This window comes from Sminthopsis crassicaudata, chromosome 4 (assembly GCF_048593235.1).
Source record: "Sminthopsis crassicaudata isolate SCR6 chromosome 4, ASM4859323v1, whole genome shotgun sequence".
NCBI lineage: Eukaryota > Metazoa > Chordata > Mammalia > Dasyuromorphia > Dasyuridae > Sminthopsis > Sminthopsis crassicaudata.
This window is the reverse complement of record NC_133620.1, coordinates 163393410-163405801: the sequence shown is the minus strand read 5'-3', so window position 1 is coordinate 163405801 and position 12392 is coordinate 163393410. Positions and strand designations below refer to the sequence as shown.

The following is a 12392-nucleotide window of genomic DNA, read 5'->3' as shown; positions in this document are numbered from 1 at the left end:
AAGGAAGTAGAAGTAAATTAACCGAGAAATATAATGGGAGCCAGAATCAAGACTGTATCTCATATTCTGTGAGCTATAGGGGGCATCTAATGGTTTTAGGGAGATAGTGGTAGAATGGGAGAAGTACAGAATTTGGAGTCAGAAGATTAAAATCCAGGCTCCACTACTAATTACTTAATCAACCTGAAGCAAATAATTTTATATCTCTTGGTTTCAGTTTCCCTTTATAAAGTGAGATTGGATTAGGATACCATCAATCTAAATGACCGCTAAAATCCTTTATAATTCTAAATCTAGTAGTAACTGCCTGTTGACAGACTGATTTGTCAGGGCCAATCTAATAACAGCTACCCCAAACAGAATAAGCTATTTGACCAAGCCCAGCATCAAATTGACCCATCCACATAAAACATGATGTAACTTCAATATCAATGTCATACCATACAGCAAACTTTACAGAGACCCACTAGAGAAAAGAGAGGAAACACTCAAATATTTTTGATGCTTTTTTCATTAGTCTTCACTGACATCCAGTCTAAGTCTAAGTCTAGAGTTCTTTTTTTTCCCAAATGATAGTCAACTTTTTCTACCACATTTTGGTCCAGTTTAGCTGAACTGCTAAAAACAGTGATTAAAATGTTCTTAGACATGTAGACTAGGCCTAAAGTAAGACTCCTTACAATTTGTTCTCTTAATTCTAAGCTGACTCAGCTCTTTTCCTTTCTCACCAAAGTTAGGATCCAACATTTCAAATGAGATTTTACAGGCCTGGAGGTATCAGAAAAAATCCTGACTGGCAAGGACTTTTAAAAAAAAAAATCCCAGGACCAGATGGATTTACATGTGAATTATACCAAACATTTAAAAAGCAATTAACTCCAATGCTATATAAACTATTTGAAAAATTAGGGATTGAAGGAGTCCTACCAAATTCTTTTTATGACACAGACATGGTACTAATACCTAAACCAGGTGGGTTGAAAACAGAGAAAGAAAATTATAGACCAATCTCCTTAATGAATATTGATGCTAAAATCTTAAATAACATATTAGCAATAAGACTACAGAAAATCATCCCCAGGATAATACACCATGACCAAGTGGGGTTTATACCAGGACTGCAGGGCTGGTTTAATATTAGGAAAACTATTAGCATAATCGACTTTATCAATAACCAAATTAACAAAAACCATATGATCATCTCAATAGATGCAGAAAAAGCATTTGATAAAATCCAACATCCATTCCTACTAAAAACACTTGAGAGTATAGGAATAAATGGACTATTCCTTAAAATAATCAGAAGCATATATTTAAAACCATCAGTAAACATCATATGTAATGGCAATAAACTGGAACCTTTCCCTGTAAGATCAGGAGTGAAACAAGGTTGCCCACTATCACCCATTACTATTCAATATTGTACCAGAAATGCTAGCCTCGGCAATAAGAGTTGAGAAAAAGATTAAAGAAATTAGAGTAGGTAATGAGGAAACCAAACTATCATTCTTTGTAGATGATATGATGGTATACTTAGAGAACCCCAAAGACTCTGCTAAAAAGCTATTTGAAATAATTCAGAATTTTAGCAAAGTTGCAGGATACAAAATAAATCCTCATAAATCCTCAGCATTTTTATACATCACCAACAAAATCCAACAGCATGAGATACAAAGAGAAATTCCATTCAAAATAACTGTCGATAGTATAAAATATTTGGGAATCTATCTACCAAAGGAACATCAGGAATTATATGAGCAAAATTACAAAACACTTGCCACAAAAAATGAAGTCAGATTTAAATAATTGGAAAGACATTAAGTGCTCTTGGATAGGCCGAGCGAATATAATCAAGATGACAATACTCCCTAAACTAATCTATTTATCTAGTACTATACCAATCAGACTCCCAAGAAACTATTTTAATGACCTAGAAAAAATAACAATAAAATTCATATAGAAGAACAAAAGGTCAATAATTTCAAGGGAATTAATGAAAAAAAAAATCAAATGAAGGTGGCCTAGCTGTACCTGATCTAAAACTATATTATAAAGCAGCAGTCACCAAAACCATTTGGTATTAGCTAAGAAATAGACTAGTTGATCAGTGGAATACGTTAGGTTCACAAGACAAGATAGTGAATAAAAATAGCAATCTAGTGTTTGACAAACCCAAAGATCCCAACTTTTGGGATAAGAATTCATTATTTGACAAAAACTGCTGGGAAAACTGGAAATTAGTATGGCAGAAACTAGTCATGGACCCACACTTAACACCACATACTAAGATAAGATCAAAATGGGTCCATGGTTTAGGCATAAAAAATGAGATCATAAATAAATTAGAGGAACATAGGATAGTTTACTTCTCAGACTTGTGGAGGAGGAAGGAATTTGTGACCAAAGGAGAACTAGAGATCATTATTGATCACAAAATAGAAAATTTTGATTACATCAAATTAAAAAGCTTTTGTACAAACAAAACTAATGCAAACAAGATTAGAAGGGAAGTAACAAATTGGGAAAACATTTTTACAGTTAAAGGTTCTGATAAAGAACTCATCGCAAAAATATATAGAGAATTGACTCTAATTTATAAGAAATCAAGCCATTCTCCAACTGATAAATGGTCAAAGGATATGAACAGACAATTTTCAGATGATGAAATTGAAACTATTTCCACTCATATGAAAGAATGTTCCAAATCACTATTGATCAGAGAAATGGAAATTTAAGACAACTCTGAGATACCACTACACACCTGTCAGATTGGCTAAGATGACAGGAACAAATAATGATGAATGTTGGAGGGGATGTGGGAAAACTGGGACACTGATGCATTGTTGGTGGAGTTGTGAAAGAATCCAACCATTCTGGAGAGCAATTTGGAACTATCCCCAAAAAGTTATCAAACTGTGCATACCCTTTGACCCAGCCATACTACTACTAGGCTTATATCCCAAGGAAATACTAAAGAAGGGAAAGGGACCTGTATGTGCCAAAATGTTTGTGGTAGCCCTTTTTGTAGTGGCTAGAAACTGGAAAATGAATGGATGCCCATCAATTGGAGAATGGCTGGGTAAATTATGGTATATGAATGTTATGGAATATTACTGTTCTGTAAGAAATGACCAACAGGATGAATACAGAGAGGCTTGGAGAGACTTACATCAACTGATGCTGAGTGAAATAAGCAGAACTAGGAGATCATTATACACTTCAACAACAATACTGTATGAGGATGTATTCTGATGGAAGTGGATATCTTCAACATAGAGAAGATCTAATCCAGTTCCAATTGATCAATGATGGACAAAAACAGCTACATCCAGTGAAAGAATGCTGAGAAATGAGTGTGGGCTGCTTACATATTTGTTTTTCTTCCCAGGTAATTTTTACCTTGTTAAATCTATTTTTTCTCGTGCAACTAAAGAACTGTATAAATATGTACACATATATGCTATTTAAGATATACTTTAACATGTTTAACATGCATGAGACTGCCTGCCATCTAGAGGAGGGTGTAGAGGGAAGGAAGGGAAAAGTTGGAATAGAAGTGTTTGCAAGGGTCAATGTTGAAAAATAACCCATGCATACATTTTATCAATAAAAAGCCATAATAATAAAAAAGAGGAAAAAAATAAAGTTTTTACCATCCAAAGGGCAATTAAAAAGGTATATAGTGGACACATAGTAGGCACTTAATGAATGTTTGATTTTGACTTTGATTGAGAAATGCAATTCCACTTTAAATAGAATCATTCATAGAAACTTGGATATCATTACCATAAGTTTAAGAAAAAGAGGGTTATGGCAACAGCAAGATTATATGATGGTCAATTCTGATTGATGTGGCTCTTCTCAACAATGAAATGATTCAGGCCAGTTTCAATGATCTTGTGATAATGAGAGCCATCTACATCCAGAGAGAGGACTGTAGGAACTGAGTGTGGATTATAACATAGAATTTTTACTTCTTTTGCTGTTTGCTTGAATTTTATTTTCTTCCTTTTTGTTCTGATTTTTCTTATGCAGCAAGATAATTGTATTAAGATGTATGCCTATATTCGATTAACATATATTTTACTATGTTTTATATATATGTGCCATCTAAAGGAGGAGGTGGGAGGAAGGAAGGAAAGACTTGGAATACAGAGTTTTACAAGGGTCAATGTTGAAAAATTATCCTTGCATATATTTTGAAAATAAAAAGCTTCAATTAAAAAAAAAAACAGAAAGAGAGTATTAGATTTAACTACCATGCTAGGTTAACAGTTTAACTACCATGGTAGAAAAAAAAATTGTGAGAGATTGAGTTAGTTATCACCTTTGAGAAGTCCATGTAAGAATTAAGAAAAAACAAAAAGATCTTTCCAGAGGAGACTTGGAGACACCAAAGTTAACTCTCAGAGTAGGAGTCTTTGAGAGATTATGAATATTACAATTATATTAATATATCATTATATTATGCTATGTTATAATTGTCTGAAGAGACAACTTAAGAGAAGCAACCTGTTGTTGAAACATTTTGTGGTAAAGACATGCTATGAATTCCAGAGATGCTTTGATAGAAAATAATTTTTAAAAAATTCTTCATATAGAAAACTACATAAAAAAGGAACTATATGAACACAATTATAAAACACTTCACACAAAGAAAATTAAATCTAAACAACTGGAAGAATATCAAATGCTCATTGGTAGGTTGAGCTAATATAATAAAAATGACAATTCTAGCTAAATTAATAAACTTATTCAATGCCATACCAATCAAATTGCCAAGAAACTCTGTAAAGGTAGAAAAAAATAATAACAAAATTCATATGGAAGAACAAAAAGACAAGAATTTCAAGGAAATTAAAGGAAAAATGCAAAGGAAGGTGGCCTAGTTGTCCAAGATTTAAAACTATATTGCAAAGCAGCAATCATCAAAACCATTTGGTACTGCCAAAGAAATTGAGTAGTGGATTAGTGGAATAGATTAGGTTCATAAAATACAATAGTCAATGGCTATAGTAGTCTATGTTTGATAAACCCAGCAACAACATCTTCTGGGATAAGAACTTACTATTTGACAAAAATTGCTGTGAAAACTAGAAAATACTAGAAAAAGCTAGGCATAGACTACATCTCATAGCCTAAACCAAGATAAGGTCAAAATGGGTTTAGACATGATTTTGACACAAAGGGTGATACTGTAAGCAAATTAGTAGAACAAGGATAGTTTACCTCTCAGATTTGTGAAGAAGGGAAGGATTTTTGGACAAAGAATTAAAAAAACATCATGAAATACAAAATTGATAATTTTTATTTCATTAAATTTTAAAGAATTGTACAAACAAAACCAATGCAGCCAAGATTAGAAGGGAAGCAGAAAGTTGGGGAAAAATTTTTCAGCAAAGGCCTCATTTCTAAAACTTATACAATTGACTCAGATTCATAAGAATACAAGCCATTTCCTAATAAATAGTCAAGGGATATGAACCAACAATTTTTAAACGAAATTAAAGCCATTTGTAATCATATGAAAAAATGCTCTGATTCACTATTGATTAGAGAAATGAAAGCTGTGTGTGTGACCCTGAGCAAGTCACTTAACCTCAATTGCCGCAGAAAGAAAGAAAGAAAGAAAGGAAGGAAGGAAGGAAGGAAGGAAGGAAGGAAGGAAGGAAGGAAGGAAGGAAGGAAGGAAGGAAGGAAGGAAGGAAGGAAGGAAGGAAGGAAGAAGAAGAAGAAGAAGAAAGAAAGAAAGAAAGAAAGAAAGAAAGAAAGAAAGAAAGAAAGAAAGAAAGAAAGAAAGAAAGAAAGAAAGAAAGAAAGAAAGAAAGAAAGAAAGAAAGAAAGAAAGAAAGAAAGAAAGAAAGAAAGAAAGAAAGAAAGAAAGAAAGAAAGAAAGAAAGAAAGAAAGGAAGAGAAAGAAAGAAAGAAAGAAAGAAAGAAAGAAGGAAGGAAGGAAGGAAGAGAAAGGAAGGAAGAGAAAGAAAGAAAGGAAAGAAGGAAGGAAGGAAGGAAGGAAGGAAGGAAGGAAGGAAGGAAGGAAGGAAGGAAGGAAGGAAATGATATGCAAGTTGATTTCAGAAAAGTTTGGGAAAATTTACAGTACCTGATTTTAAGGGAAATTAGCAAAACTAAGAGAACGCTATACACAGTAACAATAAGATCATGTAATGATCTATTTTGATTGACTTGGTGCTTTTCAACAATGAGATGATTCAATGCATAGTGTTTTCATCTTTTTTGTTGTTGTTTGCTTATTTTTTTCCCTTTTGATCTGCCTTTTTTTTTGCTTAGTATGACAATACATAAATATGTTTAGAAAAATTATATATGTCTAACCTATATTGGATTGCTTGCTGTCTTGGGAAGGGAGGAGGAAGAGAGAGAGGAAAATTTGGAATACAAGGTTTTGTTAAGGTGAATATTGAAAACTATCTTTGTAAGCATTTAAAAAAATAAAATACTATTAAAATAAAAAGAGAAATGGATTGTGGTTTTAGTATTTGTAGAGGAATCAGCAATTGTAATTATAGTCAACTATGAAATTTTAGCTGATAACTTGTTAACATATTTTAAATATCTTTACATTATATTTTACTGTTAAGAAATTATATAACCAATAATATTGATGTTTGTCCAAGCCTATGAGACTGAGGTTTGAAAGTGAGAGAAAAGTTTTAGAAAAAGAGGTTTCTCTAGTATTTATATACCTAGTTGGTGGCCCAGAACAAATTAAGGAAACATTTTTTCGCTTTTTGTAATTAATGAGGAAATATCAGAACATATGCCCTTGTGGTAAAAGCAATATCTGACATGGAATATAGGTTTTTTTTTTCCAAAAATGGTACTAAAATTATCCTCAAGACTTAGTTAATATAAGGATCTAAGGTTTGGGCCATTGACATAACAGTTTTTTGATGACCCAAGATAAAAAGCCAGTCCACAGAAAATTGGGACAGAAATGCATTATTGGTGGAGTTGTGAACTGATCCAACCATTCTGGAGAATAATTTGGAATTTATATGCCCCAAAGGCTATAAAAGTGTACATACCCTCTGATCAGGAACCCCACTGCTAAGTTTGTATCCCAAAGAGATGTTTTTGTTTTTGTTTTTAAATAGGGAAAAGACCATTTCATTTTTTATGGTGTTTAAGAAATGAAAATTGAGGGGATACCCATAAATTGGGGAATGGCCAAACAAACTGTGGTATATGATTGTAATGGAATATTATTGTGCTATAAGAAAAGATAAACAGGATGATTTCAGGAAAACCTGGAAAGATTCACACTAACCGATAACAGAGTAAAGGGACCTGTATACAGTAACAGCATTTGTAAATGACTTAACTATTCTCACCTGTTATGGGCCAGAACTCGAAATAAAGTTCACACCTTTAAAGGAGTTCACACATTAGTTCACACATTCACAAAGAATTCACAAGCCCACTAAAGAACAAGCCTACTCTTAGACTTTGAGAAGATTCACAAGTCAGTGAGTCAGAAATATAAGCAAGAAGCTCTCAGGACCATGCCCACAGAAGCCCACAATCCCACTCTTGGAGGCAGAGTCAGTCATTCCCACTTCCACGTTTGTGCTGGCTGGAGACATTTGGAGAGAGCTCTTGGAACCAAGGAGAGAGATAGGCCTCTAAGAAAGCTAAGTGGGCCCAGGAAAAGAGACAAGACTTTGAAGGAGAAAATAAAGGATCTGGACTTTAATTCCTGGCTGCATTTGGGATTATTGAACTGAACTGAAGCTAAAGCTGCTCCCAGAAATCCCCCAAGAAACCTGCTCCCAAAGAATGACTATATTTTAGAGAAGAGAACATTACACTCATCAATACAGTGATCCAAGACAATCCCAAGGACTCATGAGGAAAAATGTATCTGCCTCCTAAAAAAGAACTGATGTTATATGAATACATACTGAAATATACCACTTCTTTTTCTCTGTGTTTCTGTCTCGCTTTCTCTCTCTCCCTTCCTTTCTTCTTTCTTCCTTCTCTTCCTTCCTTCCTTTGAGTCTTTTGCCTACTATGGAAATATTTTACATGATTTCACATAAATAACTTATAGTTATTTATGGACCTCAGGAAGAGGGGAGGGGAAGGAGGAGGGGTTAAAATTTGGAAGTCATAATATTTTTTACTGAATGTTAAAAATTGTTTCACATGTAATTTAGAAAACAAAATGTCAAAAAAAGAAAAAGCCAACCCACAAGGTGATAGGAATTGTTCTTCCTTCGGTTTGATAAAATGCCAGCATGGCCAGATATCAGCTGTGAGAAAGGCCACAGTCAGAGTTACATCTAACTACCTGCTCTAACTCCTCCACAGACACTAACACCATAATCTTGTCATTTATTTCCTTAAGATGGCAGTCTCTGAGGCAAGGAAGCTGTGCTCAATGTAATCAAGACTAAAATAACTTTTAATTGCTTTTGAACTTGATGTGAATGAATAAATAAGATAACAAGTTACATGTATCAGCCTGAGGGATAGAAATTTGGGGTGTTTGTGCCCAATACCTGAAAAATATTATTCTTATCTTCTAAAACACACACATTTATGGTTCTCTACTGCTACAAAAAGGGGCTAATCTTACAGCCCCACTATATCAACAAACAATTGTACAAAAGAAATGGCAGAAAAGATTTCATACCAGAATTTTAGGCCAGAAAATAAGGATAGTTAGTCACACAGCAAGAGTAAAGAATAATTAATAAATACCCTGAATGTGTCACCAGCATACATTTGATATTAAAAGATCTTTTAAGCCGTCTCCACCATGTTGGATAAATTTCCTGCGAAAGTTTATGGGAAAATATGCATTTAAAAAAAGTCATACTGGGTGGGAAGCCATCAATGAGTTGTGGCCTAGTCTTTTGAAGAATTGGCACCCACACTGATGAGATAATGGATTCTTTTTTTTTTTTTGGGGGGGGGAGGCTGGGGTTAAGTGACTTGCCCAGGGTCACACAGCTAGGAAGTGTTAAGTGTCTGAGATCAGATTTGAACTCAGGTCCTCCTGAATTCAAGGCTGGTGCTCTATTCACTGCACCACCTAGCTGCCCCTATGGATTCATTTTTTAAGAATTATTCCCTTCTACATTGTGACTTTTCCTCATCAAGATTTTGATATATCAGAATATACAAATGGTATATCAGTATAAGGAATTAAATGGGAATTTTGGAGGAGTTTTTCATAAGCCTTAGATAATACATGAAGATCAAGAGATGACTCAGAAAGGAAGTTTGAAAACTGAGAAATACATAAAAAGTATAATATTGTGTAATTGTATAATATTGTATAATTAATATATTTTATTTTTAATACCATAATAATTCAAACTTCTTCTCTCTTACAAAGAGAAGGCCAAATAATTTTATGCAGATTTTCATGATGGTGTCAAAGCCTTAATCCTCACTGTGTAGAAGGAATAACTGTATTGAAGTATTTGAATCTAAAAACTCTAGAAAGAATTTTATTATTTAAGAGATTTAAATTTTTTTCCTGAAAATTACTAGATAGAAGAGAAATTTGGGACATGAGCTCCCTCAACATATCATGAAAGGAAGAGATTGTAGTCACTACTACAATGGTATTCCTTGTGGCTAACAAAATTCCTTAGACATAGGGGCAGCTAGATGGTGTAGTAAATAGAGCACCAGCCCTGAAGTCAGGAGGACCTGAGTTCAAATGTGACTTCAGTCACTTAACACTTCCTGGCTGTGTGACCCTGGGCAAGTCACTTAACCCCAGTTGCCTCAGCAGAAAAAAAAAAAATCTTTAGACATAGCAAGAACTTAATACAGGGTGCCAAGTCTTAGTAAAGCCTATAATTGCATTAAGCCTTTTGAAATGCCCTGTATATGCTTGTTCGTTTGAATTACGCTTGTTGAGTTGACCTTCTATTCTACTTTCCTGCTTGTGAATCCTCTGCACTGATTCCAATATTTGTTTATGTTTCATTGTTCATTCATCATTTCAAATAAAGGAAACTCACTTAATGTTTACTTAATCTTTGATTATTGTGGAAATGTATGATTTATATTAGCCCGAAAAACTTATGAGAAAACACTCCCAAATATGTCATAAATCAATTTTCTTTGCATATCTTTTTCAAAATAAAGTATAATTAGTTTTAAAGATGATTTTTGTTTGCTTTCAGTCACTTCTTCTGGGACAATTTTTTTATTATTATTATAGCTTTTATTTACAAAACATATTCATGGGTAATTTTTCAACAATGACTCTTGCAAAACTTTCTGTTCCAAATTTTCCCTTTCTTCCCCCCATCCCTTCCCCTAAATGTCAGGTAGTCCAATATATGTTAAATATGTTAAATATATCTATATATTAAATCTAATATATGCATACATATTTATCTTGCTGCACAAGAAAAATCGGATCTAGAAAGAAAGAAAAAAAACCTGAGAAGTAAAACAAAAATGCAAGCAAACAATAACAGAAAAAGTGAAAATGCTATGTTGTGGTCCACACTCAGTTCCCATAGTCCTCTCTCTGGGTGTAGATGATTCTCTTCATTACTGAACAATTGGAACTGGTTTGAATCATCTCATTGTTGAAGAGAGCCATATTGGATAAGTTTTATCACTGAAATCAGGTTATAATGAAAATTGATTTTTCCATTCTCTTTTTGTTCAGTTGCATCTGTGGCCAGACTTTAGGCCTGACGCTCTCTCCACTGAACCATTTTTCTATTACCTTATTCTTTTGCAGCTAAGGAATGAGGTCACATTCTAAACTAGTTGATTCTTGTTTGCCATCTTTATAGACTGCCTGATAATGAGAAGCTTTTGAAAATGCCTCCTAAAAGGCATCCTTGCCCCAAATGCTTCTCTAATTGTCCTGAAATACAAAAATACTACAGTGTACTATAAAGTTTACCACTTACCTATCCGTATATTCATAAATTTTATAGGACATTCTTCTGATTTTCACTTGATATGATCATTTTCTTGATTTGATTTCCACTCAATTTCATTCTATTCAGTTCAATTTAATAGATTTATGCAACACCTACTATGTAAAGAACAATGTACCAGGCCCTGGTACCTAATTCCTCAAATCTTAGGGGGTTTTGTTTTCATTTAGGTCAGAGATTTTTACCTTGAAATCTGTGAACTTGATAACTATTTCAATCATATTGGTTTCCTCTGCAATTCTGCAATTCTATATATTTTAAGTTATGTATTTGAAAGCAATATTCTGAAAGAAGTCCATGGCCTTTATTTGATTGTAAAAAAGACCATTGAAATAAAAAAAAATGAAACATCCTTGACCTAAGATCCCGTTCTAAATTCTTGAATCTGATTTCTAGGTTTGAATAATTCAACTTACCTGAAAGAGATGGTATAGGCATCTTTTCCTGTTTCCTGAAAGATTCTAGTCACTTTCTTTAGTTTGTTTTTTAATGGATTTATAACAAAGCAATTAAAATAATTATTATTGTTGACAATAAATAATAAAAATTAAAAATATGATAATTATTAATAAAAATAAGCAAGCAGTTATAATAATGGTAATAATTACTAATAGTAATAAATAAAATTTTAATTAATCCTAACTCTATCCTGGTGCCTATTCCTAATTCTTTCTTTCCTCTAATTTAAATTCTTCTTTTGATGTTTGCTCTCCAAGATAGCCATATTCCATTCTCTGGTCTAGGTTTTATTTCAACTCTCAATTTTTGGTCAATGGATTAATTATGGCAAAGCTATAGGTGTTTGTCCCTTCTAGATTCTGCTAATTTAGCCCTCAGTTCCCTGTCCAGAACTCTCTAGCTTTAAGAGATACCTGCCAAGTGTGACCTTCTGTTTACTGGTCATAAAAAACCAAGATATTGTTCCTACTTCCTTGAATGAGAAAGACCTGCCCCACTTGGCCCTTCTAAGAATCCCTCTTTAGACTCCAGGCTCTCTGCACCATCTCACCCTTCCTATCTCACCCCTTTTCTTGCAGTTCTTGGGCTCTGGCCTTCTGAAAGCTCCATTTCTTTTGCCTTTGATCAGAATTCTGTGTCCCTGTTGATTTGAAGTAGTTCCTCTAGCTGCTGGCAACAGCTGTCTCTGTCTTGATTTTAAAGTTGGCTTTTCTTCCCTATGGCCTTAAGTTGGCACCTGGGCTCTCTTCCCTCAGGAGGCTGTTTAATACACCATCTCTCTCTTCAATGCACCTGACTCTTCCAGGTTTCTTCATTACAATGGTAGAGATTCTCTTCCTTGTCAAAACTTGCACCCTCTGGTGGTTCCTCTTACAGTGCCTCACTTTGCCTAATTGGTTTTCAGGGCTGTTAGTTCAAAAAACTATCCTGACTTGGTTCTTTTATTTTCTCCCTGACAGTGAGTTTCAGGCTGCTGAGTCACTGTTC

At 33.9% G+C, this 12392-nt stretch overlaps 1 protein-coding gene across 1 annotated transcript in view; it reads right to left on the bottom strand.

The window, feature by feature from the left end:
• SLC2A12 (solute carrier family 2 member 12) overlaps window positions 1–11988 on the bottom strand; it is an 89819-nt gene extending 77831 nt beyond the window's left edge. The window contains exon 1 of the mRNA XM_074309786.1: window positions 11970–11988. The gene's annotated coding sequence lies outside the window, so the exon portion shown is untranslated. The remainder of the gene's footprint in view (window positions 1–11969) is intronic.
• Between the last annotated feature and the right edge of the window lie 404 nt (window positions 11989–12392).